Source organism: Scyliorhinus torazame, chromosome 12, assembly GCF_047496885.1.
Source record: "Scyliorhinus torazame isolate Kashiwa2021f chromosome 12, sScyTor2.1, whole genome shotgun sequence".
In the NCBI taxonomy this organism is placed as follows: Eukaryota; Metazoa; Chordata; class Chondrichthyes; order Carcharhiniformes; family Scyliorhinidae; genus Scyliorhinus; species Scyliorhinus torazame.
This window is the reverse complement of record NC_092718.1, coordinates 152,227,974-152,253,164: the sequence shown is the minus strand read 5'-3', so window position 1 is coordinate 152,253,164 and position 25,191 is coordinate 152,227,974. Positions and strand designations below refer to the sequence as shown.

Here is a 25,191-nt window from a genome sequence, read left to right as displayed (position 1 = left end):
AATAACTTTTTTGCACTTCATCTGTAAGACTGCAATGCATGATGCTGAAGCTGTAATGTCACAATCTGAGCGTCTTCTACAATGTGGTAAGGAGCTGTACTTGGCTGATGCCGACTCCTGAGCTTTCCTACCCACTACCAACGAGGCAGACAGTGAGGTAGACACAGACATCATGACAATGGAGATGCTGTCCTCTCGTAGAATCCAGGAATTCAAAGATGCCTGACAGGTGGACACCACATGCAGACAACTGTCCAACATCGTCACGAGGAGTGAGCCAGAGTCCTCAAAGGAGCTTCCTCACAAGCTCCACACATTCTTCACCATTAGAGATGAACTAACTGTACAGACTAATGCTACAAGTCAGCGACTTATCATCCCTACTTCTCTTCAGAGGTACTAAACCCAACACTAGTTTGGGAGCAACCAGACACAGGGCCAAGAAATCACTTTACTGGCCTTCCATGTATGTGGACATGGAAAGGGAAATCTCCAGATGTGCACTGTCCAATGCACTCAAGCTGTATCAAGCAAAAGAACCACTGCACCTCTAGGAGGTCCCAGACCTCGTATGGTCATTCACAGCAGCTGACATCTTTGAATGGAATGCTAAACAACATTTAGTCTTAGTCGATTTGTCTCTGGGTGGATTGAACTAGATTACCGGCCAAACCTGACAAATAACAGTCATCATCAAGCTCAAGAGACCTTGCACACACTGCACCCTTTGGAGACCCATGACAGACAACACTCGCCAATTCGTCTCCACTGAATTTCAAAACTTTGTACACAAATGGGATTATAAAAAATAGTCCCCTATCTCCACAATCCAACGGCCTGGCAAGCGGGTGATACACTTAACTAAGAATATTCTATGGAAATGTGCCCAGGATCGCACAGATGACTACTGTGCACTACTCAGCCTGTGAAACCTACAATGACAGGGCCTGCCCTCGTCAGCACAATGTCTCTTTTACAGACTAGGCCCTCTAATACCTGGTTAAACTGTCAGGATCCAGACTGCACACAGCCATGACAAGTTTACATGGTACATCCCATGCCCCACAACCGCACAGCTATGTGGTGGCATCAGGCGATACCCACTACTTACACAATCGGCATCATCTCCGACAGGTATCGGAACCAGCACCAACGGATGCCGCTGCATTCCAGTCATCTAGTATACAAAGTAGACCCCTTACATCAGTGGACATGCAGACTCCTCCAGAGGCCCATGCATCGAACCCTGCACCCACTAAGTACGCTGATGGTACATTCCAGGTTGTCCACACCAAAGACACCAATCTATACCACAACCAATTTGCAGAACCACACGCTCAGGGCATGTGATCAAGCCAAACACAAGGCTCCAGGACTATGTTACCAGCTAGTCTGCAGTGGCCATCGAATCCAATCTTTACACAACAAAAAAGCGGCGAGGGAAAAGGAAACGCGATGGGCTACGCACCAGCTGCAACAGCTTAATCCTTTTTTCACCATATGTTAATAGTTATTTTTTGTTAGTTAGCCTGTTCAATCTGTATGTTGTACAAGGGCTCATACACAGTTACTGTTTGTGCACACTATTACATTTCAATACCCAACTTGAATGGGGAAGATGTACACAGCAGTCACGTGATGAAGCAGCTACAAAAAGGGTCACGTGATGGGAGCGTGGGAGTTCTCCCTGGATTGCAGCCAGAGCACAAGCATGGAGTAGCTGCTTAGATAGTGAATAAAGTATTGTTTGTTGCAAGTCCTTTTTGTCAGTGTTTGGGAATCCAGCACTTCTAAGGGTTCAATTTCTGATCTGTGCTGAACTAGTTGGTCTTGGGTGAGATTGTAGCCAGAATATTAAAGTTGGTCTCATTGCCTTAACCTAGAGGATGTCACAAAACAGCCAAGGTTGCTACTGCTGATTTGTATTAAATAGTCCTGCTAGAAGGTCAGTGTATGTGCATGCAGGGCAGGATCAAGCTCAGCTTTTAACCTCGAGTTTCCTGGCAACTTGCTTCATTGAAACAGTGCACCAACATTGCAGGGACCCTTGAATGGCACAAAAGAGGAATTTATGCTGTAAATCACTTCGGCCATCACATATGCCACGCCTTATTTTCCTAAAATGTTCTATTGTTTTGCCATTACTCTGCCAAAAACTGCTAGAAGGGTAATTATCATTGAGATTCCACCCCCATTGAGATCAACACTGCTAAATTTTGATTGATAAATGCCCCTTTCTACATCACTGCAATTTAAGATCCAAAGATAAAGGTGCTGGTAGCCTGACAGTGGAGTGATTTATTTCTTCTGAATATAGTTAAAGGAACCAATCTCCGATGCTCACACGACTAGAATTCAACCAGCAAATCACTGTGCTGCTGACATAATAATAAGCTTCAGCCACAGCTCACAACAGAAGCACTTCATCTGCGGCTAGAAATAAAAACTCATCATACCCACTGAGTCTACGCACCACAGGCCACACAGGACAAAGTGGTCTAAATGGAAGCAGGTCAAAACTCAGATCAAATTACTTATTCACCGAGAACAGCCGAGCCTGACGGGAGTGGCATTTTGGATCAGTGCCATACCCCAATTTTGTATCAAAGTCAATGTTTTCTCCACCTAACTTGGCATCCAATTGCTAATAAGTGTCAAATCTCCGGAAATAACATTTCCCTGCTACTCCCAATTCAGGCGCACTGCAGCACAATAGAATCAAAGAATGATACAGCTGTGATGAATGGAGGATTTTAGGAAAATTGGATTATGAACGTATTGGGCAATTTAAGGGTTCAAAGCCTGGGGTTAGAGTGTGATTGACTGTAGTGGTCCTTTTAAAAAAAAAGATTCAGTTTTTCAGATCTTGGGCGCGTTTTAGCAGCCAAAAGGTGAAATTGACAGAGGAGAGGGATTTTCAGTCTGGGCTAATGCACTGTGGTTTGACTGGGGTCAGTCCCTAGGGGGTTAATATGCTTTCAGTCCCTGGAAAGTGATTTTTTTTTCGACTTGGGGAGATGATGTCTGTGCTGGGTGGAGCTAAGGGAAAGAGAGACATTTTGAAAAAAGGTTTTGGAGAGAAGAGTTGAACTTTGATCTGGCAACCCTTGTGTTTTAGACCACAAGTAAAGGCAGTTTTCTTTCCCAGTAGGATATATTTTTTTTTTAATTAATAATATTTTAAAGCAGAGCAATCTTGTCTGAAGACAAGAAAGAGGCTGAAACAATCCAGTTGAAGCAGCTATTTGAAAATATTCAGCCAGAGTTTGCAGGGATTTTAACTGGGGCCCAAATCTGTTCTGCACAGCAAGTTTTACTCTCCATGCCCTGCTGACTTTTAAGTTGGATTGAGAGCTGTGTGTTTCTTTTCTTGTTGTTTAATGGGGAATTGAGTAGTAATGTTAAGTGTTAAGCTGTTTTTTCAGGTGTGAAGTTAAAGAGTTCAATGTTGTATTCAGAATAAAGTTTTGTTTTAAAATACCCAAGCCCTATTTTTCATGCCATCACCCCTGGAGAGAATCATTCTTTCCGCATAGTCTTACAAAATAAACTAAAATATTGGGGTTTCGGTCTAGCATCCTAGCCACTGCTGGGGTCTGGTCTGGGATTGTAATACAAATTGGGGGCTCATCCGGCATCTAAAGTATAATTCCTTGTTTGGCTTGCGGTTATTGAATTTAAACACAGTGCGTTTGTGTGTAACGTTTGCATTCGTTCAGGTTTGAAATTTAAATATGGAATGACTGGAGATGGCTCTTTAAGTTGCAACAACTTTCCTGGGTTTGGAAGTTATTATTTGTGATAATTTACAAAGGGAGGTTAAAGCAAAACTTTTAGGTTTGGCAGAGAAGCTGCAGTTAACCTTATTTAAAGGGGTGAGGAAGGTAGAGATAATACAAGCCACAGCTCAATATTTAAATTTGCCAGAGAGGCAGCCTGAATCATTAGAATTAGCTAGAATTCAATTACAAATAGAAGTGAAGAAATTGGAAATGAAAGAAAAGGAAGAAAAGGAAAAAGAGAGGACTTTTCAAAGGGAAATGGAAAGGAGGAAGATTGAGGTAGAAATAGAAAAATTAGCAAAGGAAGAAAGGGATAAGGGAGAATTTGAACTTTGGAAACTGGCACTGCAAGGAGAACATCAACTTAAAAGGTTGGAGTTAAAGGTAGAAGCTGAGGAAGGTCTAGAGAAAGAAGAAATACTTCCTAGTCAAAAGCTTAAACATAGTCAAGCATTGCCAAGATTTGATGAGAAAGATGTGGAAGCCTTTTTCATCTCATTTGAGGAAGTGGCTAAACAATTGAATTGGCCAAAAACCACGTTGGTTCAAAAAACAGATTAACTAGCCAGAAGCCTACAGACAAAAGTTTCAATATCTAAGGGAAGAACCAAGTCAGACATATATAGAATTCAAAAGAATTAAACAAAATAATTTCAATAGGTGAATAAGAAATTAAAAATAGACCAAACGTATGAAGATCTTAGGGAAACAATAATTTCGGAGAAATTTGAAGATTCATGTCCCACAGCAAAGAGAACCAATGTGGAAGAGCAAAGAGTTAAAACTGCTCAACAGGCAGCAGAAATGGCAAATTTTTGCACTGGTTCACAAAGGAAAGTTTCATTTTTTGATATCAATTTTAACCTGTGTCATGTGAGTACACCTTTAAGAATTGGGTGTTTAAGAAATGTACCTTTAGGAAATGGGTATTATCAGTGATGTCAGAGTTTGTGTGGAGCTGGGCTGTCTGTCAGCTTTTTACTTTCGTTTTAGGCTGTTTGCTGCAGGGTGTGTTTTAGTTTAGTTTTCAGAGCTGCAGTCACAGTCAGAAGGTGTATGAATCTCTCTCTGTAATCTAAAGACTGTAATCGATCCTAGTGATTTAAAACTAATAACAGTAATGACTTTAACCTGATGTGCTTTTGGTAAAAGGTGTTTTAAGTCGTATGGATGTTAAAAGGAAAGTTTAAAGGATGACTTAGTGTTGTAGTCTTTGGGGGTTGTATTTGAATTAATGGTTGCCAAGATGGTCACTGTATGTTTTAAAAAGGTTAACTTGAGTTCATAGAATAAACAATGTATTGCTTTCAAAAATACGTTTCCATTTCTGCTCTACCACACCTGTAGAGTGGGCTGTATGCTCCCCATACCACAATCTATTAAAAGTTGTGGGTCAGGTGAGCTCCATGATACACTTTGGGTTCTCTAAACTCTGGCCCATAACACCTGAGAAGAATAGAAACTAAGGAAATGAGAAATTTGCAGGTGATCCATGCAAAGATTTAGTTGGCGATGTTACAGAGAGTGTGCTCAGAGTAAAAAGGAAACCTTTGATAGTGGAAGGGAGGTAAGAAAACGTAAGTGTTTTCATTATAATAAAGTTGGACATGTGAAGTCACAGTGTTGGTGGCTAAAGAAAAGTACTGGGAAGACAGACTTGGGTAAAACAGGATAAGCCAGTGGAGTTTATTAAAGTGGGAAGAAAAAACATTGTAAGAGGTGCAAAAGAGTATACAACCAGTTCAGAGGTGGTTGATAAGCAGGTACCAGAACTCTTTTAAGGAGTTTATTTGTGAAGGTAAGGTTTATTCATGTGCACAAGATAAGAGTTGGTAAGGCAATTAAGATCTCAAGGGATACAGGAGCAATTCAATCTTTAATGGTGAGAGATAAGGAGATATGTAGTTTGGAAGGAGCATTGCCAGAGAAGGTGGTAATATGTGGAATTAGTGGTGAGAGTAGTAGTATGTCACTGTGTAAGGTAAGGTTAGAAAGTCTGGTGAAATGTGAAGTGGTGGGAGTAATATAAAAATGACCTTTTTCAGGGGTACAATTTATGCTAGGTACTCACATAGCTTGATCACAGGTGGGAGTGCAGCTTACTGTAGTTGAAAAGCCAGTGGAAAGTCAAACAACTGAGATGTTGCAAGAGGTATATCCGGGAGTGTTTCCTGATTCTGTGGTAACAAGATCACAAAGCCACAGATTGAGACAGGAGGAAAATAGCTTGAGGAGTACCGATTGGGAGGCCGAGGTGCAGCTGTCATAAACCATGTTTGATCAGATGGTTGGGAAAGAACAAGAGCGAGTGGTGGATGAAGTGGATATCTTTAGCTCAAGAAAGTTGGTTGAATTACAGCAAAATGAATTAGAGATAAAACAGTTGCATTAGAAAGCATATACGGAAATAGAATCTGAGTATATACCAGAGGGTTTTATTACATTAGAAATAATGCATTGATGAGAAAATGAAGACCGTTACATATTCAAGCAGATGAGAAATGGGCAGAAGTTCATCTTTGACTATATTCATGTTTATGTTTGCCTTTTTAAAAATGTAAAATTATATATCTTATACATTGTAAGTTACATGTAATCATAAGAAATGTTTAAAGTTAAAAATGAAACCATCTGTTTATATTGCTGGTTAGGTTTTGTTTAAGGGGAGTACAACAAATGGAGGATTTTAGGAGAATTGGAATATAAACATAGTGGGCAATTTAAGGGTTGAAAGTCTAGGGTTAGAGTGCGATTGACTGCAGTGGTCCTTTTTTTTTAAAGATTCTGTTTTGCAGATCCTGGGAGCTATTAGCAGCCAGAAGGTGAAATTAACAGAGGAATGTGTTTTTCAGTCTGAGCTAATGCACTGTGGTTTGACTGTGGACCATCCCTTGGGGGGGGGGGTTAATGTGCTTTCAGTCCCTGGAAAGTGAATTTGTTTTCCAGCTTGGTGAGATGATGGTGGAGCTGAAGGAGAGACATTTTGAAAAAGCTTTGGAGAAAAGACAACCCCTGTTTAAGACCACAAGCAAAGACAGTTTTCTTTCCCAGTAGGATAGTTTAAAAATGATTAATGATATTTTAAAGCAGAGCAATCTTGTCTGAAGACAAGGAAGAAGCTGAAAAAACCCAGTTGAAGCAGTAATTTAAAATCATTCGGCCAGAGTCTGCAGGGATTCTAACTGGGGCCCAAATTTGTTCTGCAAAGCAAGTATTACTCTATCCAAAGAGAAAATGCTGGAAAATCTCAGCAGGTCTGGCAGCATCTGTAGGGAGAGAAAAGAGCTAATGTTTCGAGTCCAGGTGACCCTTTGTCAAAGCTATAATACAGCGAAAGTGGGAAATATTTATACTGTGGAGTGAGAATGAAAGAAGAGTCATAGCCACAGAAACCCAGGGGAACTGGGTGCTAATGACCACAGAAACCAAGGGGAAAGAGTGCTAATGGCAGTGCCTAGAGAGAACAAAAGGTGTGAAAGGTCAAACAGCAGAGAAACTAACATCAGAGGGTAAACTGTAACAGATGTAGATGTGGGGGGAGGGGAAGGGGGAACCAAAGGGGAGAAAGGGGAAGGAAAGGTGTATAAGATGCAGGGGTTGTTAAATATAAATAAAGCAATACAGGAGAGAAATAAATGGTAAAAGTTAAAATGATATGGGATGAAACAAATGGGTCGAGGAGGGTTGGAGCTAATTATCTGAAGTACCGGAAGGCTGTAATGTGCCTAACCGGAAGATGAGATGTTGTTCCTTCAGTTTGCATTGAGCTTCACTGGAACATTGCAGCAGGCCAAAGATAGACATGTGGGTATGGGAGCAGGGCCTTGTGTTAAAATGGCAAGCAACGGGAAGGTCAGGATCCTGAATGCGCACAGACCGAAGGTACTCAGCAAAGTGATCACCCAGTCTGCATTTGGTCTCTCCGATATAGAGACCACCACATTGGGAGCAGCGAGTGCAATAGACCAGATTGAAAGAGGTGCAAGTGAAACACTGCTTAACCTGGAATGGGTGTTTTGGGCCTGGGATGTTAAGCATGGAAGAGGTAAAGGGGCAGGTGTTACACCTTTTGCGATTGCATGAGAAGGTGCCATGGGTGATGGGAGAAGAGTTGGGTATGGTGGGTATGGAGGAGTGGACTGGATTATCTCGGAGGGAATGGTCTCTGCGGAATGCTGACAGAGGGAGTGAAGGGAGGATGTATTTGGTGGTGGCATCACGCTGGAGTATTACTCTATGCCCTGCTGCTTTTAAACTGGGTTGAGAGCTGTATGCTTATTTTCTTGTTGTTTAATGGGAAATTGAGTATAAGTGTTAAGGGTAATTGCAAGCTGTTCTTTTCAGGTGTGAAGTTAAAGGTTTTGAGGTTTCGGTCCTGTACCCTAGCCACTGTTGAGGTCTGGTCTAGGATTGTAATACAGCACTCACAGAGCCCATTCAGCCCAACATTGTGCTGCTGGCTATCTAACCAGCCGTACACCACCATCTCCATGCTCTTCATTGTACTTTTCTTGATAGCTTACAAATTATTTTCCAAGTGCAAATTAATTTTGTCCAGGATTGCTGTCTCTAAAAGTTTACTCATCCACTGACATTAAGTTGTCTGGCCTGTAGTTACTATGTTTATCCCTCCCCCCTTTCCCAAACAGGGGTGTAACATTTGCAATCCTCTATTCTCTGGCATTGTTCCAATACCCAAGGAAAATTGCAAGATTGTGACCATAGTCTCCAAAAAGCCACCCCTTGCTTCCCTCAGTCACCCAGGAATCTTGTTTGGATGGAGTGGCTTTACTACTATTAAGACTTTTAAGTTCCTCCTGTTTATTTTTATCCAGTTCAATATCATTGCTGATTCCTCCTTTACTGCTATATTGACAGTATTGCCTGCTCTAGTGAAGAGAGATGTAAAGTACTAATTTAGTACGACAGGTATACTCTCTGCCTCCTCGAAATCATTTCCATTTTGGTCCCTAATCAGCCCACCTTTCCTCTGACTGTCCTATTCCTGTCCATATGCTTCTAAAAAGCAAGTTTCAATTTATGTTAGCCACTATCTATTCTCATACTTTATTTTTGCCATTCTTATTCACATTTTTATAAATCTCTTCATACTTTCAATATTCAGCTTGGTTCTCCATTGTTTTACAACTTTACATTCATCATATCTTTTCTTCTGCCTCAATTTAATTTCTATATCTTTTGTCATTCTGGTGAACTCAAACCTTCAGTGCCCTTCCTTTCCCCCTCATGGAAATATATCTATTCTGTGACCGATCTTCCCTCTTTTTAATTATTATTTTGCCTACTAATATTTTATTTAAATCAATCTGGACCAGGTGCCTTTTCAATTCATGGAAGTTAGCACTTTACTGTTGAGTATTTTTACACTTGATCATTCCTTGGCCTTTTCCATAATTCTAATGCTCCCCCACTGAAACACACTCCACTTGCCCCGCTTCATTCCAAGACCTAGATTTAGCGCTACTTCCTTCTCATTAGTTGGAAACAAACTGAACAAGAAAGTTTGCTTGTACATATTTGAAGAATTCCTTCCTCTCTTTGCCCTTACACTGTTACTATCCTGATACACATTAGGATAATTGAGGTCCCCCCCATTAACATGGCGGGATTGTCCTATGGAGAGAGATTGGGGAAACTGGGCTTGTACTCTCTTGAGTTTCGAAGAATGAGAGATGATCTCATTGATATCTGCAGAATACTTTTAGGGATAGACAGGATAGAAATAGATAATTATTTTTCACCCCGGTTGGGGAGTCTAAAAATAGGGGACACAATTTCAGAATAAAGGACGAAGCCACTTAGGACCAAGATTAGGAGAATTTGTTTTACGCAGAGGGTTGTTGTTATAACCTGCCCGTCCTATCGGCTGGGGACAACTGGTTACCACATGGTCCTAGGGGAATATGAGCTCCCCCAATGAGGGGGGCGAGGGGGTGCAATCATTAGCAGTGCAGTTGTGTAAATATAGTTGGCCAGTGTGGTACCAGCTAGAGAAGGACCAGTTGTGGAATATTAGTACACTGTACATATTATTGTAAATAAAGTTACTTTCTGTTTGACTCTACAAACTCGTGCTGGATTCTTTGTGGCCCTCATAAAAGGTTGTGAATCACTGAAATCCTCTATCCCAGACGGCTGTGGAAACTCTGTCATTGAGTATGTTTAAAGCAGAGATTGACAGATTTCTAAATACCAACAACAGAAAGGAACATGGGGATAGTTGGGAAAATGGCTCAATGGGCTGAATGGCCCACTCCTGCTCCTATGTTCTTATGGAAACTACTCTGCAGTTCTTGCATCTTTTCAAAATTTGCCTGAAATAATATCCATCTATCTTTTTTCCTGCTATTTGGTGACCTATTGCATACACCCATTTAGATAATAGCTCCTCTTTTGTACATTAACTGTAACCAAATAGTTTGTCTGAACCCTCAAATAACATCTCTCTCCGGTGTTATAAAATACATTATTTGACCAATGCACCACTAATCTTCCTTTTTCCTTCTCTCTTTTTCCTAAAAACAACTTGCAGCCAGAAATATTAAGTTTCCCAAATATCCCCTTCAGGTAGTCATTTGTTATTGCCATTATATTATAGTCCCATTTAGCTAGTGTGTTCCTGCAAAAGCGGGAGGTGCAGAAAAGCTGAAGGGGCAGAAAAACAAGAAGTTATTGTAATACCACTAAATTTTATTAACAAAACTCGACGAGCATAATTACAGTAGGAGTTGGCTGTAAAAAAATACAATTAACTTCAATTTTCATGAGACGCTACACATATTACTGATTTACATAATTGACAAATATCGTGTTGTAAAACAATCTTCCTTAATAAAGCCCAGTCATCCTGATATGCCTCAACTAATTTCATTATATTTTACAGTGAATTTTATTGAGTTTTCCAACAGTCCATAAAGGGAGGAGGGTGGTCAATCACGGTCATGTTATTCATTTTATAATCAGTTTTTTTGACTATATTAGTTTTTTTTTAAAGTGTGTTTGTGTTCTTTAAATTTTGTGCAGTAAACTTAAGATCCGCGTTGATCTGATAAAATGATTGCAACGCAACAATCTTTATCCATCCATTGCAGCATAAAGCATCACGTTCATTTTGGCAATCATCCCACATAGTCCAGTTATTCTGGTCAGATCATTGAATCATACAGCAGAGAAGTTGGCCATTCAGTCCGTCAACTTTTCACTGTTTCTTTGAGTCATCCAATTCATCCCACTCCCCTTTTACCCCACATCCCAGAACTGAACTGAACTTGGACCCAAACATGAGTGGAGATCAGAGTGCCGACGCATTGTTGATCCCGAGGCAGGTCCCAATCTCAAGAATTCATGGGTCACCATAGTCCTTATGTAACTCAGCTCTAGCTGTTTAACATGCCGTATACAGTTTTTCTGAATCAATTCTCCTCTGTGAGTTGTTCCAATTCCAACGGAGAGTTAGTGGGCAGGATTCTCCAAACCCGCGCCGGGTCCGAGAATCAGCGGGGGGCTGCGGGAATCGCGCCACGCCGCCCCGATGTGAATCTCAAGAGCGGCACCAGTCGGGCCGCTCTACGCGGCCATACCCGCGATTCTCCGGCCCGTATGGGCCGAGCGGCCGTAAAAAAAAAAACGAGTCCCGCCGGCGCCGCGGGACCTCGGCGTTGAAGTGTCAGGTGGTGGCCTGGTGGGGAGGGGGGGGGGTGTCCGACCCTGGGGGGCTCCCTCCGATGTGGCCTGGCCCGCGATCGGGTCCCACCGATCGGCGGGCCGGCCTCTGTGTGTCCCGGCCTCCTTTATTCCACGCTGGCTCCTGTATTCCTGTGCCATGTTGGGTCAGGGCCGGCACGGACAAAGGAGACACCGCGCATGCGCGGAAATTGCGGCAGTGGGACTGTGCATGCGCGGGATTGCACCGGACCCATTGCACACGCGCGCATCCCCCGGCGCCCATTCCAGGGCCGGATCAGCAGCTGGAGCAGCGTGAACCGCTCCAGCGCCCTGCTGGCCTCATGTCGGGGCCGTGTTGACGCCGTCGGGAAACGTGACGGCGTTTCCAACAGCGTCAACACTTAGCCTCAGGATCAAAGAATCCCACACAGTTTTCATTTTGCTTCTATCCCATTTGCAAGTTCACAAATTTAGATTGAACACAAGCTGTATAGGTGAAACTTGGGAACAGTTATTAGTAAAAGATACAGAAAACATCTAAAATTTGTGTTTTCGTTGATTGAATAAGAAAGCACTTGTTTATGGGAAGTAATTTATTGGCCTGGATTCTCCATTCTGGAGCCTAAGTGCTCCCGCCAGCGGTGAATCGTGACTGATCCCTGCTGACACTGGGAGTGGCGCCCAGGTGGGTGTTCCTCTCTTCAAGAAAAACAGGTCAACCCCATCCCCCCCCCCCCCCCCCACAGCACGCACGCACAATGGGAAAACACAGCCCTCCCCTACTGACCTCCTCAGCCAGCCATCAGAAACCCCCATCAGTCATCCCCATCAAACACCCCAGAAGTCACCTCATCAGTACATGTGCCTGAAAGCTGAAGAGCAGCCCAAGCTATACCGTGAAAAGTATTTAAAGCAGCAGCTATTAAAAGTGTCAAAGGCGTCCTCTAAAGCCCAGAATGCTTGAAAGGGCTTCAAATCCCCTGACAGCCTTTGAAATGCAAAACTCCCTTTCGATTTCACTTGAGAAAAACCTTTCACTAGCCTGGGGTTGACAGTTTTGTGTGTCAGGCACAGCTGCTTGGTGGATTGTTTATTGATCTTTCCCTTCACCCTTGAATGCATCTCAAGTACTCTGCATTGGTGCTAACCACAGTGTTGATAAACACTCTTGCTATGATTGAAAGCTGGTTGCCTCACCAAAAAGAGCTAAGTACTTTCTACCATGCAAAAGAGGAAGTGAAACTATTTAGCTGCTTTTGATGTTGGAGCATAGATGATTGACCTCCAACAACCACAACCATTTACCTTTGTGCTAGATATGACTTCAACCAGTTGAGATTTCCCCCCCTAATTCCCATTGACTTCTTGCATTCATCTATATTATCTCCTAATCCTGAGGAAAATTTTGAAAGCCTGAAACACAGGGCAGGATTTACCAACTTTTCACACCGGTGGGCTATTCTGGTCCCACGTCAGCGCACGGGTTTCCCGGCGACGAGAGGTGCAGTCAATGGGAAACCCCGTTGCAACTGCGGGACTGGTAGATCCCGCTAGCGGGCCGCCTCCGACGCCGAAAAGCACGTCCACCGGCTGACTTCATTTTTTTCCCCCATAGATGCTGATTAACCATCTGGATATGTTCTACATTTTCGTCTATATTTCAGAATCCAATCATCTGGAATATTATTTGCGGTTCACAAAAACAAGCTGCATTTTGAGCCTCTTACCCAAGCAATATAGTGTTCATATATACATTGTCATTTTTTTAGACTGAGAAGGGGACAGGAGAGTGTTCACTGCAGCAGATTCACATTTTAAAATTTTCCAAACCGTTAGCACAGCAAACAAAGCTGAAGTTGTCTACATTGCCAGTTCTTAAGTGAAGGTTAACAACTGTGTTTAGCCATTAACATCTTATTCTCAGAAGAACTGGATTTATTACAGAACAACAAAATTAGTATTGAACCCATTAACTGACATGAGATATCTTCAGCAAACTTGGAAAACAGTAGGGAATGTAGCATTACTGACCTCCACATGCCATTGTATAATGATGCACAGCTACCCATAGAACCATTTTACCACTTTTTGTTTTATTTAGAAGCTCACCTCCATGACACGACACACTGCTGCAGGAGAAATGGGATGGTCATTAATTTATGATCTATACTTTATACTCCAAGGCCAACTTTCAGTATGTGAACTGAATTTGAGACTCGTCTGTAGCTTTGTAAACAGTTGGAAATGTCAAATTCTCATATTATTCACGTCCTACACCTTGGGCTGGATTCTCCGCAATCGGCGCGATGTCGGCCGACCAGCGCCAAATACGGCGCGAATCAGTCCGGCATCCAAAGGTTCCAAAGGTGCGGAATTCTCCGCATCTTGAGGGGCCGAGCCCTCACCTTGAGGGGCTAGGCCTGCGCCGGACTGATTTCCGTCCCGCCAGCTGGCGGGAAAGACCTTTGGTGCCCCGCCACCTGGTGCGGAAATGACTTTGCCGTGCGGCGCATGCGCGTGAGCGGCCGCTCAGTGGAGACCATGGCGAAGGCGGAAGGAAAAGAGTGCCCCCACGGCACAGGCCCGCCCGCGGATCGGTGGGCCCCGATCGCGGGCCAGGCCACCATGGGGGCACCCCCCGGGGCCAGATCGCCCCCAGGACCCCAGAGCCCGCCCGCGCCGCCTTGTCCCGCCGGTAAGAGAGGTGGTTTGATTCTCACCGGCGGGACAGGCATTCCAGCAGTGGGACTTCGGCCCATCGTGGGCCGGAGAATCGCCGGGGGGGGGGGCCCGCCAACCAGAGCGCCGCGATTCCCACCCCCCGCCGAATATCCGGTGCCGGAGAATTCGGCAACCGGCGGGGGCGGGATTCACGCCAGCCCCCAGTGATTCTTCGACCCGGCGGGGGGGTCGGAAAATCCCGCCCCTTGTCTCAATAAATAATCAATTGAGTGTCTTGTTACAACCAGCTCCAGGTGGGGGTTTCCAAAAGTTGTTAAACCAGGCAAGGCCCCTAGATTTGTCCCCAACCAGCTAGGATACCCCAAAGTGTTATAAACCCGGGTCATGAGGGTTGACTGACTCTGTCCTTATTCAACTCACTCTAGGCCGGTAATAACAAAGTTTAATCGAACAAGGTTCCCTTTCCCTTGGGTACCTTTTTCAGACCCAATAGTCATGTTTGAAAAGGTGCCAATTTAATCAGGCCTTATGGAATAAGTTCATAAACTTGCTAAAATGGTGCGGAGAAATGGTAAAACACGTGTATCTGCATATATATGGACGAGAAGAAAGAACGGAGACCAATAGTAAGAAAATAAAAAGTTATGTACAACAGTCCTTGACTTGTGAAAAGTAGACGATGAAGCGTTGTGGCCATTTCTGCTGACGAATAGTTGATTCTTTAGTTCAGTAGCGATATTTCAGTTTTATTTCCAGCTGTGATCCCTTTTTGCTGGCTGGTGGACTTCTACAGTCAGAGGGGGTATTTTGATATTCCTGCAAAAAGTGGCTATTGTTTCAGTGGCCCTGTTTTGGTTACTGTATCACACACCTTCAGCATGGAAAACTTCCAGCTGATTTTCCTCACAGCACACACACACACACAGACCGACCGGTAGGGTAGACATAGGATGCATGCAGGTCAGCAAGTAGCTAGCTTTTTAACCCCCCTCTTGTGTGTTCCAACTGGACCTTGAATCCATTAGATCTAGGGAGGCAATTGCACAGACACGCTCAAACCATCAAGGCAAACACAGACAGGAAGCCTTTCAGATGAGGTAGCCATTATATTCCTTAGTCTTTAGCAGAGATGGTAATCAGTCCTTAGATGCTTTTAGAAGTACTTTGGCTGGAAACCCAGATACCGTGTTAACCTATTTTCTATTCATTTCTCAATCTCCATTGTCCCTTAGAGGTACACCTTGCAGTGACTAACTGTCCATTCTCAACCATCTCCAGAGGGTTGTGTCCATTTTAAAATATAAAACTCAGGTCAATATTTCCATGTATATATTCCATGTTTTTTTTTCTCCATCATGACAACAGTCTATCTCTCTGTTTATACTATTAATATTTCCAAACCCACTAGTTGCACCTATTATTATGGGCAGGAGAGAAAGGCAAACGGAACTTCTTTATCCTCGCACTGACTGTCCAAAATCTGAAGGTGTTTTTGAATTGCTTTAAGTAGGCCGAGTCGTGTTTCCCAAACCCTCCATTTTTGTGATCTAATTTTAAATAAGTTGCTTCATCATTTATTTACACTCTCAAACCTGTTTGTGTTTCCAATTCCGCATTCCTATTGACCCTGTTTGCAACATCCCACCAAGTGCACGTATGTACACACACACACAGTAAGTGGGGATAGAAAAACAACGTTTTACAACTATGGGTGGTAGCAGTAAAAGAACTACATAAATGAATATCAGTTCACACGATTTTCAGAGTCCTGAGTTAGAGTCCGGTGAGAGGAGTTATTTCACTTAGGAAGTCGAGTTCAGCTGGCTGAAGATCGAAGTCGTAGAGTTTTTTTAAGGTTGGTGCTGATACTGCAAGGTGAATTTATTAGAGACTGGGTCAATTCTGCAGGCGATGGTAGGACATCTTCCAACACAGACGGGCTTTGAGGAGCAGGCTATTGTTCGGCCTGGAATCTTGCTTCTTGGTGTTCACAGGTTGGATGTTAAACAGCAGACTCCCTGTGAGGCCAAAGATACAGTGTTAAAATTGTCCACAAGGTCAGAGGCTTGGGTAATGTGATGTGACCCATTAATGGATTGATGGCAGGTTAAAAATCACTTTCTGTTCTTTTGTCAAGAATCCACTGTTCTCCCTTAGGAGCTATGATCATCTCTTCAAGTATAACAAGTTTCAATCTCTCTTTTTTGTGATAGTTCAGGTTGGGGAGCCACTTTGTCTGCACGTCCTCTGCATTTGTTGATTACAAAGGATCTGTATAATGAGGTGCGAGATTCCACAGGCTTTGGGAGCAATTATTTTGTTCTGGGAACTGCTGCTGGAACTTTCTGGAAACTGTCGACAACCTTGCCATCAGGAGGCCTGTGGCAGCCATCTTGTGATCAAGCAAAAGTCCATTTTAAAAATAACAAAAAGTGAAACTTAAAAGTTTTGGTTTCTTTCATGCCTAAAGGGAATGATACTATAATAAAAGTTGTATTTCTGGGAGGGAGGGAACGAGAGAGAATATTTCTCCCTTACTGTGTTAACCTATTTTCTATTCATTTCTCAATCTTCATATGTTTATATTTAATTTTTTTGGGGGGGTTTCTTCAGTGTTCATTAATTTTATTTCCCTCTCCAGGAAAAATGTTTTTTTACATACTGCTCAATGTTTTTCCATCATCAGCAGGGGAAATAAAACAAATCTTTTTAAAAAGAGGAATTGGTGATAATAAAAGGGATAAAGATAAACATAAATAGACAAAATAAATTCAAAAATGTTACCAAATCCAAATTGGAGGAAAAAGCACAAAATAAAGTTGATTAGTTATTGATTGGAAGAAAATAACTTGAAAATCTATAAACCATTGCAAACTGGAATCAAATTTTTTTTTGGCCATTCATGGTCTTTTAAATAAGAGACTGGAAATGCACATTTTTTCATTTCTAGAGAGCTTGAAAATTGTATTGTAGTGCACTCTTAACTTTTTCCAATAATACGTATATCATGTATCAGGCAGTGAGCACTAAGTGAATTGTAAAGACTAGGTCAGACTACAGTTCTTTCATAAGCTACAATCCGATAAAGTGTGGAGAACGATGAAAAGCTGTTCTCATGAGTAATTTGATTTCTGAATATTAACATTTATTGGTAAAATACAGGACCACATCTTCCATGACTATTCCACTGAAAATCGATACACCAAAAGAGTATCGCAATAGGAACAACAGAATGAACAAAGCATCAAAACTTTAATTCCAGGTTTCTAAAAAAGATACAGTAAGAAGTCTTACAACACCAGGTTAAAGTCCAACAGGTTTATTTGGAATTACTAGCTTTCGGAGCTAGTGAAGGAGCTACGCTCCAAAAGCTAGTGATTCCAAATAAACCAGTTGGACTTTAACCTGGTGTTGTAAGACTTCTTACTGTGCCCCAACTCAGTCCAATGCTGGCATCTCCACATCATGGCTAAAAAAGAGATTCTACATTTCTTTATAAACTTTGCCCAGAAGTGGATTTCAGCAAGATAGAAATCCCTGTATTTTTAAACTTTGTGGCTTTCTGACTGGCCCATTTCTACACATAATAAGAATCTTTATTATTGTCACAAGTAGGCTTACATCAACACTGCAACGAAGTTACTGTGAAAAGCCCCTGGTCGCCACACTCCGGCACCTGTTCGGATACACCCGAGAGAAAATTTAGAATGTCCAATTCACCTAACAAGCACGTCTTTCGGGACTTGTGGGAGGAAACCGGAGCACCCGGAGTAAACCCACGCAGACACGGGGAGAACGTCCAGACTCTGCACAGACAGTGACCCAAGCCGGAATCAAATCTGGGACCCTGCTGCTGTGAAGCAACAGTGCCAACCAGTGTGCTACGGTACCACCCATAATTTGCATAATCCCAAAGGAAAAGCAGTGAAATGAAAAATGCTGGACGAGCACTGTCCAATAGTTTCTGAAAGTTTGCTAAGATTCCTTGAGGGGCAGCATGAAATCCTTACTGTCCACAGACTGATTTTTTTCTTCTTATTGTAATATAAAATCCAGAAAAAGTCAAACAGGTTTGCAGTAAACAAGGGCATTGCAGCATATCTAGAGGTTGCCTTGAAGATGTTCATAAATAGAAATGGGTGCATTACATCACATTCATCATGAATGCCTGCAGCGGTGGATTTATTTTAAAGCCTCTTTTAAAAAAGTGTGATTCAATTCCCTCCAGGACATTCTAGTTGCTGGTGTGAAATGAGCCTGCGCTAGATGCAAATGGAGGCCAACGGGTTTGGTAAATTAGCACACACTAATATGGTAACTTTTATACATAGTGGGAAAAAAAGGAGAGAAAGTTAAGTCTACGGTATAACATTAAAAATTAAACACTCCCAAGAAATTGAAGACGAGATTGACCATCCAGCCAAACGTTACGGTTTAAGAAATAAAGCTTCTTGTGAAATTTCTGTTAATAAATGGCCAGTGATCTTGGGCGGGATTCTGCGCCATTCGTCGGGGTGGGAAAAAATGTTGCAAACCCTGGCGGGGAACACTCCGGCGTTGAACCGCCCCAAAGGTGCGGAGGATTCGGGGGCTAGGACGGCGCCGGGGTGGTTTGCGCCGCGCCGGCCGGCGGGGAAGGGGCTTGGCGCCACGCCAACCGGCGTCGAAGGTCCTCCGCCGGCTGGCGCGGGTTGGTGCAGGCGCGGGAGCACCAGCGTCTGCTGCCATCATCCCCGTGCATGCGCAGGTGGGGGTCATCTCCGCGACTGCCATCGCGGATCAGTACAAGGCTGACGCGGAGGAATAGAGTGCCCCCACGGCACAGGCCCACCCGCGGATTGTTGGGCCCCGATCGCGGGCCAGGCACTGCCCCGGGGGCCAGAACGCCCCTCCCCCCCCCCCCCCCGAGGACCCTGGACGCCGCCCACAGAGTTGGGTCCCGCCGGTAGGGACCAACACTGATTTACGCCGGCGGGACCCTCGTTCAACAGGCGGGACTTTGGCCCATAGCGGCCCAGAGAATTCGGGTGGCCCCATGGCCCATTGCGTCGCACCGGTCCCCGCCATTCTCTGAGGCGGGCGGCGTGATTCACGCCGGGGCAATTTTTGGGGGGCCAGAGAATTCGGAGGACGGCAGGGTCGGGATTCACGCCAACCCCCGACGATTCTCCGACCTGGTGGGGGGGTCAGAGACTCCCACCCCTAAACTTTTCAGAAAGGCTTTCTCTAACATTACATAAGATTATTATGACTGGCATACAGTGCATTGTATTAGGGCAGTGTATGCGCTTACAGCTTCTTTCCAAGAACAAAGAACAAAGAAAAGTACAGCACAGGAACAGGCCCTTCAGCCCTCCAGGCCTGTGCCGATCATAATACCCTAACTAAAAACAAAACTGTCTGTCCTTACTCGGTCCGTATCCTTCTATTTCCTCCCTATTCATGGACCCATTCAGATGCCTCTTAAATGTTGCTAAAGAACAAAGAAGAGTACTCCACTGGCAGTCGAATTTACTTTTGTGTGACCAAACCAGAGATGCTTTCTTTAATCAAAACATTTGGGAGAATGGATTGTGTATACAAAAGAAGGCTGCTTTCGTTCAGGGACCCAAGGATAGCGGAGAGCAAGAATTCACTAGAAGGACACCAGGGAGAAGAGACTAGGGTTATGTAAATTGCTGGAGCTGACAGGTCTCCGGTCCTGATGGACTTCATCCTTAGGTCTTAAAAGATCCAGCCAGTGAGATAATTGACGTGACGGTTTTAATTTTCCAAAACACCATAGATTCAAGGAAGGCTCATTAGATTAGAAAATAACACTTGTAGCTCATTTGTTCAAAACAAGAGGGAACAGAAAAATAGTAAACTACAGGCCAGTTAGCCTAACATCTGTCATCGGTAAAATGTTGGATGCTGTTATTAAAGAGTTGTAACAGGGCACTTAAATAAATTCAAGATAACCAGGCAGAGTCAACATGATGTGAAAGTGAAATCGCGTTTAACAAATTTATTCGAGTTCTCTGAAGAAGTAATGTGCTGGAATAAAGGGGAGCCGGTGGATGTACTGATTTCCAGAAGGCATTTGATAAGAAGCCACATCAAAGGCTATTGTGTAAAATAAAAGCTCATGGTGTACTGGGTTACACATTGGCATGAGTAGAAGATTGGATGGCGAACAGGAAACAATGGGCGGGATTCTCCACTCCCGTGCCGAAGTGCCCACGCCGCCGTGAACGGCGTTGAGGTTCACGACGGCGCAAAACGGCCCCGATCCCGACCGATTCAGGCCCCGACAATGGGCTAGGATCGGGGCAGCGCCACATAGATGACGCGGCCGGCGCCGCATAACTCACATCACCCGCGCATGCGTGGTTGCCGTCCTCTCTAAGTCCGCCCCGCAAGAAGATGGCAGATGGATCTTGCCGCGGAAGGAAGGAGGTCCTCCTTCAGAGAGGACGGCCCGACGATCGGTGGGCACCGATCGCGGGCCACCCCACATTTGAGGTATCCCCCGGTGCAGGATCCCCCCCTCGCCCCCCCCCGCAGGTCGCCCCCCCAGCGTTCGCGCGCTGTTCCCGACGGCAGCGACCAGGTGTGGACAGCGCCGGGGGGAACCCGCCGTTTTGGCCTGGCCGCTCAGCCCATCCGGGCTTAAGATTAGCGGGGGCGCCGGAGAATCGCCATTTTGGGTGTCTCCGGCGATTCCCCGGCCCGCGGCTCGTGGAACTCGACCGGGCCGTTCCCGCCACTTGGGAGAATCGCGGGAGGGCGTCGGACCGGCATCCCGGGAAATTTTGGCGGCCCAGGCCATTCTCCCAACCGGCGCGGCAGTGGAGAATCTCGCCCTAAGAGTTGGCATAAATGGGTCATTTTCTGGTTGGCAAGATATAACAAGTGGTTTGCCACAGGGATCAGAGCTGTGGTTTCAGCCTTTTACAATTTAGATAAATAACTTGGTTGCTAAATTTGCTACTGACACAAAGATAGGTAGGAAAGTAAGTTGTGAAGAGGACATAAGGAGGCACAAAGGAATAAAGATAGGTTAAATGAGTGGGGAAAGATCTGACAAATGGAGTATAATGTGAGAAAGTGTGAAATTGTCCATTTGGAAGGAAGAATAAAAAAGGAGGATATTATCTAAATGGTGAGAGATTGCAGAGCTCTGAGATGAAGAGGGATTTGGGTGTCCTTGTGCTTAAATTGCAAAAGGCTAGTATGCAGGTGCAGCAAATAATTAGGAAAGCTAAAAGAATGTTATCATTTATTGCAAAGGGAAAATAACACAAAAGTAGGAAGGTCATGCTTCAGTTACAGAAGGCAAAGATTAGGAGAATTTTGTTCTCTGAGGGTCATGAGTCTTTGGAACTCTCTTCGTGAAAGGTGGTGAAAGCAGAGTCTTTGAGTATTTAAGGCAGAGGTAAATAGATTCTTGATAAGCAAGGAGATGAAAGGTTATTGGCAGTAGGCAGGAATATGGAGTTAGCGTTACAATTAGATCAGCCATTATCTTATTGAATGGCGGAGCAGGCTCGAGGGTTGAGTGGCCCATTCCTGCTGCTAATTTGTATGTTCATCTGCAGTAAGGTTTTAAAATTGGGGTCTTCTTCACTGGAACAAAGAATATAGCTCACAGAGATTTTAAAAACTCTGAAAGATTTGTAGTGAATTAGTGTCATTACTGCCGGCCCCCACAGGGAAGCAGCGGTACACAAACAGGTTTCTCTCTTGTTCTGTTTTCCTTAAGTGGCATGAAGGCAGAGACTATATTGTCACTTAAATGGAATTAGAAAGCATTTGTAAAATAATATAAAAGGATACAGAAAAAGCAGAGAAATGGAATTACAGTAGCCGGCTCTGGAGGAGGGGCTAACATTGGCACAAGCACGCAGCCTAAGAAATAGGAGCAAGAATACAGCACACGGCCCTTCGAGCCGGCTCCATTATTCAATACGATCATGACTGATCTTAGGCTTCAACTCCATTGCTTTGCCCACTCCCCATATTCCTTAGTACCCTGAGAACACAAAAACTGTCCATTCCAGTCTTAAATGTATTCAACTATGGGACATCCATAGCACTGATGCCTCACGACGCTCTGGGTCACTGTCCATGTGGAGCTTGCACATTCTTCCCGTGTTTGTGTGGGTTTCGCCCCCACAATCCAAAGATGTGCAGGGTAGGTGGATTGGCCACACTAAATTGTCCCTTATTGGAAAAACTGAATTGGGTACTCTAAATTTTTATTTTTTTAAAACTATGGAACATCCATAACCCCTGTGGTAGAGAATTCAAACATCTGCAACCCTTTGGGTGAAGTAATTTCTCCGTATCTCATTCCTAATGATCAGCCCCTCATTCTGAGACTGCACCCCTGTGCTTTACATTTCCCGATCAGTGGAAGCAATCTCTCAACATTCACCCTATCAAGCCCTTTCAGAATTTTGTATGTTTCAATGAGATCACCTCTCATTCTTCTCAACTCTAGAGAATATAAGCCCAATTTACTTAGCCTCCCATCATGGGACAACAGCAGGAACCAAATTAGTGAACCTTTGATTTACCTCCTCCAATGCAACTAGATCCTTTCTTAAATGTGGAGACCAAAACTGTGCACAGTACTCCAGGTGCGGTCTCATCAAAACCTTGCAAAACTGCAGCAAGACTCCGTTATTCTTGTACTCTAATCCCCTCTGCAATAAAGGCCAACATTTGCCTTTCTGATTGCTTGCTGAACTTGCATGTTAACTTCTGCATTTCTTATACAAGTACACCCATGTCTCTTTGAACATCGACACTCACAAGTTTCACATCTTGCGAAAAATATTCTGCTTTTTTATTATTATGATCAAAGTGAATAACTTCACATTTCTCTATATTAAATTCCATCTACAATCTTGCAGCCCACTCACCTAACCTGTCTATATCTCTTTGCAAGAGGATTTGAATACAGAAAAAGTAAGGTCTTGCTTCAATTGTATAGAAGATTGGTTAGACCACATTTAGTGGAGATTTTGTCCCCTTCCCTCAGAAAGGATACTATTGTCACAGAGGGAGCACAACAAAGGTTCAGCAGACATATGCCAGGGATGGCGGGACTGTCTTTTGAAGAGATTGGGCAAACTGGGCCTGCATTCTCTAGAATTTTCAAGAATTAGAATCATAGATTTTACAGTGCAAAAGGAGGCCATTCGGAGTTGATCTAATTGAAACCTACAAAATAAAGGAATAGACAGACGAGATGAAGAATATGTTTCTCTTGGTTGGGGAGTCTAGAACCAGCAGGCACAATTTCAAAATAAGAGGGATGTCACTGAGGACTGAGATGAGAAGAAATCTCTTTAAGCAGAGGGTTGTGAATCTTTGAAATTCTCTACCCTGGAGGGTTGTGGAGGCTCAGTCATTGAGCAAGTTTAAAGCAGAGCTTGATCGATTTCTGATTAATAATAATGTAAATGGCTATGGGAATAGTGTTTGTAAAAGGCATTGAAATGTCTGATCATCTATGGTTGTATTGAATGGCAGAGCGGACTCAACGGGCTGAATGGTCTACTCCTGTTCCAATGTCCTATGCAGCCTCTGTAGTTTACTTTTACCTTTCCATCAGGAAAACTTAGATACATTACTCTCTGTCTCATCATTAAGTCATTTACATATAAGATTATAAATAGCCACTACCCAGCACTAATCTTCGCAGCATTTCACTATTCGCTGACTGCCAACTTGAAAAAGCCCCGTTTATGCACACTCTCTGTTCTATCTGTTAACCGGTCCTCCATCCATGCTAATATATTACTCCCAACTCAGTGAGCACTTATCTTACCTGTTAACCTTTTGTCCAGCGCCTTATCGCATGTCAATTGGAAATCTAGGTATACTATATCTACTGGTTTCCCTCTATCTACCCTATTAGTTACATCCTCAAATAAATCTAATAAATTTGTTAAATGGGATTTTCATTTAGTAAAACCACGTTCACTTGTTCTAATCATAGAATGCTTTTCGAAATGCATTGTTTAGACTTCCTTAATAATAGACCCCAACATTTTCCCCAACAACTAAGGTTAGACTACCTGGCTTGTAGTTCACTGTTTTCTCTCTCCTTTCTTGAAAAGCAGTGTAACATTTACCAACTTCGAATCTAGGGGGATGGTTCCTGAATGCAAGATATTTGGAAAATCACAGCTAGTACATTCACTATCCTTGCAGCTCCCTTTTCAAATACTAGGGTGTAAGCCATCAGGTCCCAGAGATTTAGTCTCTTACATCTCTCCAATACTTTATCTCGGCTGATATTAATTTCCCCAATTTCCTCAATCTTTTTAGCTCATAGGTTATCATCTATTTCTGGTATGGAACTTATGACTTCTACAATGAAGACAGACCTAGAATATTTGTTCAATGCCTCTGCCATTTCCTCATTCCACACAGGTGCCGGAATGTGGCGACTCGGGGCTTTTCACAGTAACTTCATTGCAGTGTTAATGTAAGTCTACTTTTGACAATAAAGATTATTATAGGTAGCAGCCAGAACCAAAGGTGGCGCTGCCCAAATTATCATATTGTAGGCTGCTTCATCCTTTTATCAGTCCTTAAAGAATCCTTAATGGCTCCATGAAGTTAACACAATAGTTCCAAATCCACTTGGCAGAGAAAATGCCTAAAATGCCTAAACGTAACTATGTGAACATGTATTTAACCAATTATATAAAATTGTAACCCACATTTTTAACTCCCAATGGAAGAGAAGTGGATTACATAGTCTATCTGTAAATATGTTTCATTAAACATGTGACTGTCCCTGCATACGAGTTTTTTCCAGTTTCAAAATATAGATGATGTATTTTTGAATAATTTGGTTCACTGTGTTTCTGAGGGCCACCATATGAAGTTGTACCAACATCACTGCGCATGCACAGAGGCGTGCTGGCAAGCTGGGGCTGGGCGCAGAGGAGTGGCATCATTGGGTTTCTGCACATGTGCAGATGGATATCAGTGGCCATCTTGCATTAGCAGGAGCCAGGGGCTGTTTAGCACACTGGGC

At 43.5% G+C, this 25,191-nt stretch overlaps 1 long non-coding RNA gene across 1 annotated transcript in view; it reads right to left on the bottom strand.

Moving 5' to 3' along the window:
- Positions 1 to 15,828: 15,828 nt before the first annotated feature.
- Positions 15,829 to 25,191, bottom strand: part of LOC140386666 (uncharacterized) — a 144,621-nt gene continuing 135,258 nt past the window's right edge. Inside the window, exon 2 of the long non-coding RNA XR_011933648.1 lies at positions 15,829 to 16,168. This is a non-coding gene — a long non-coding RNA (uncharacterized lncRNA). The remainder of the gene's footprint in view (positions 16,169 to 25,191) is intronic.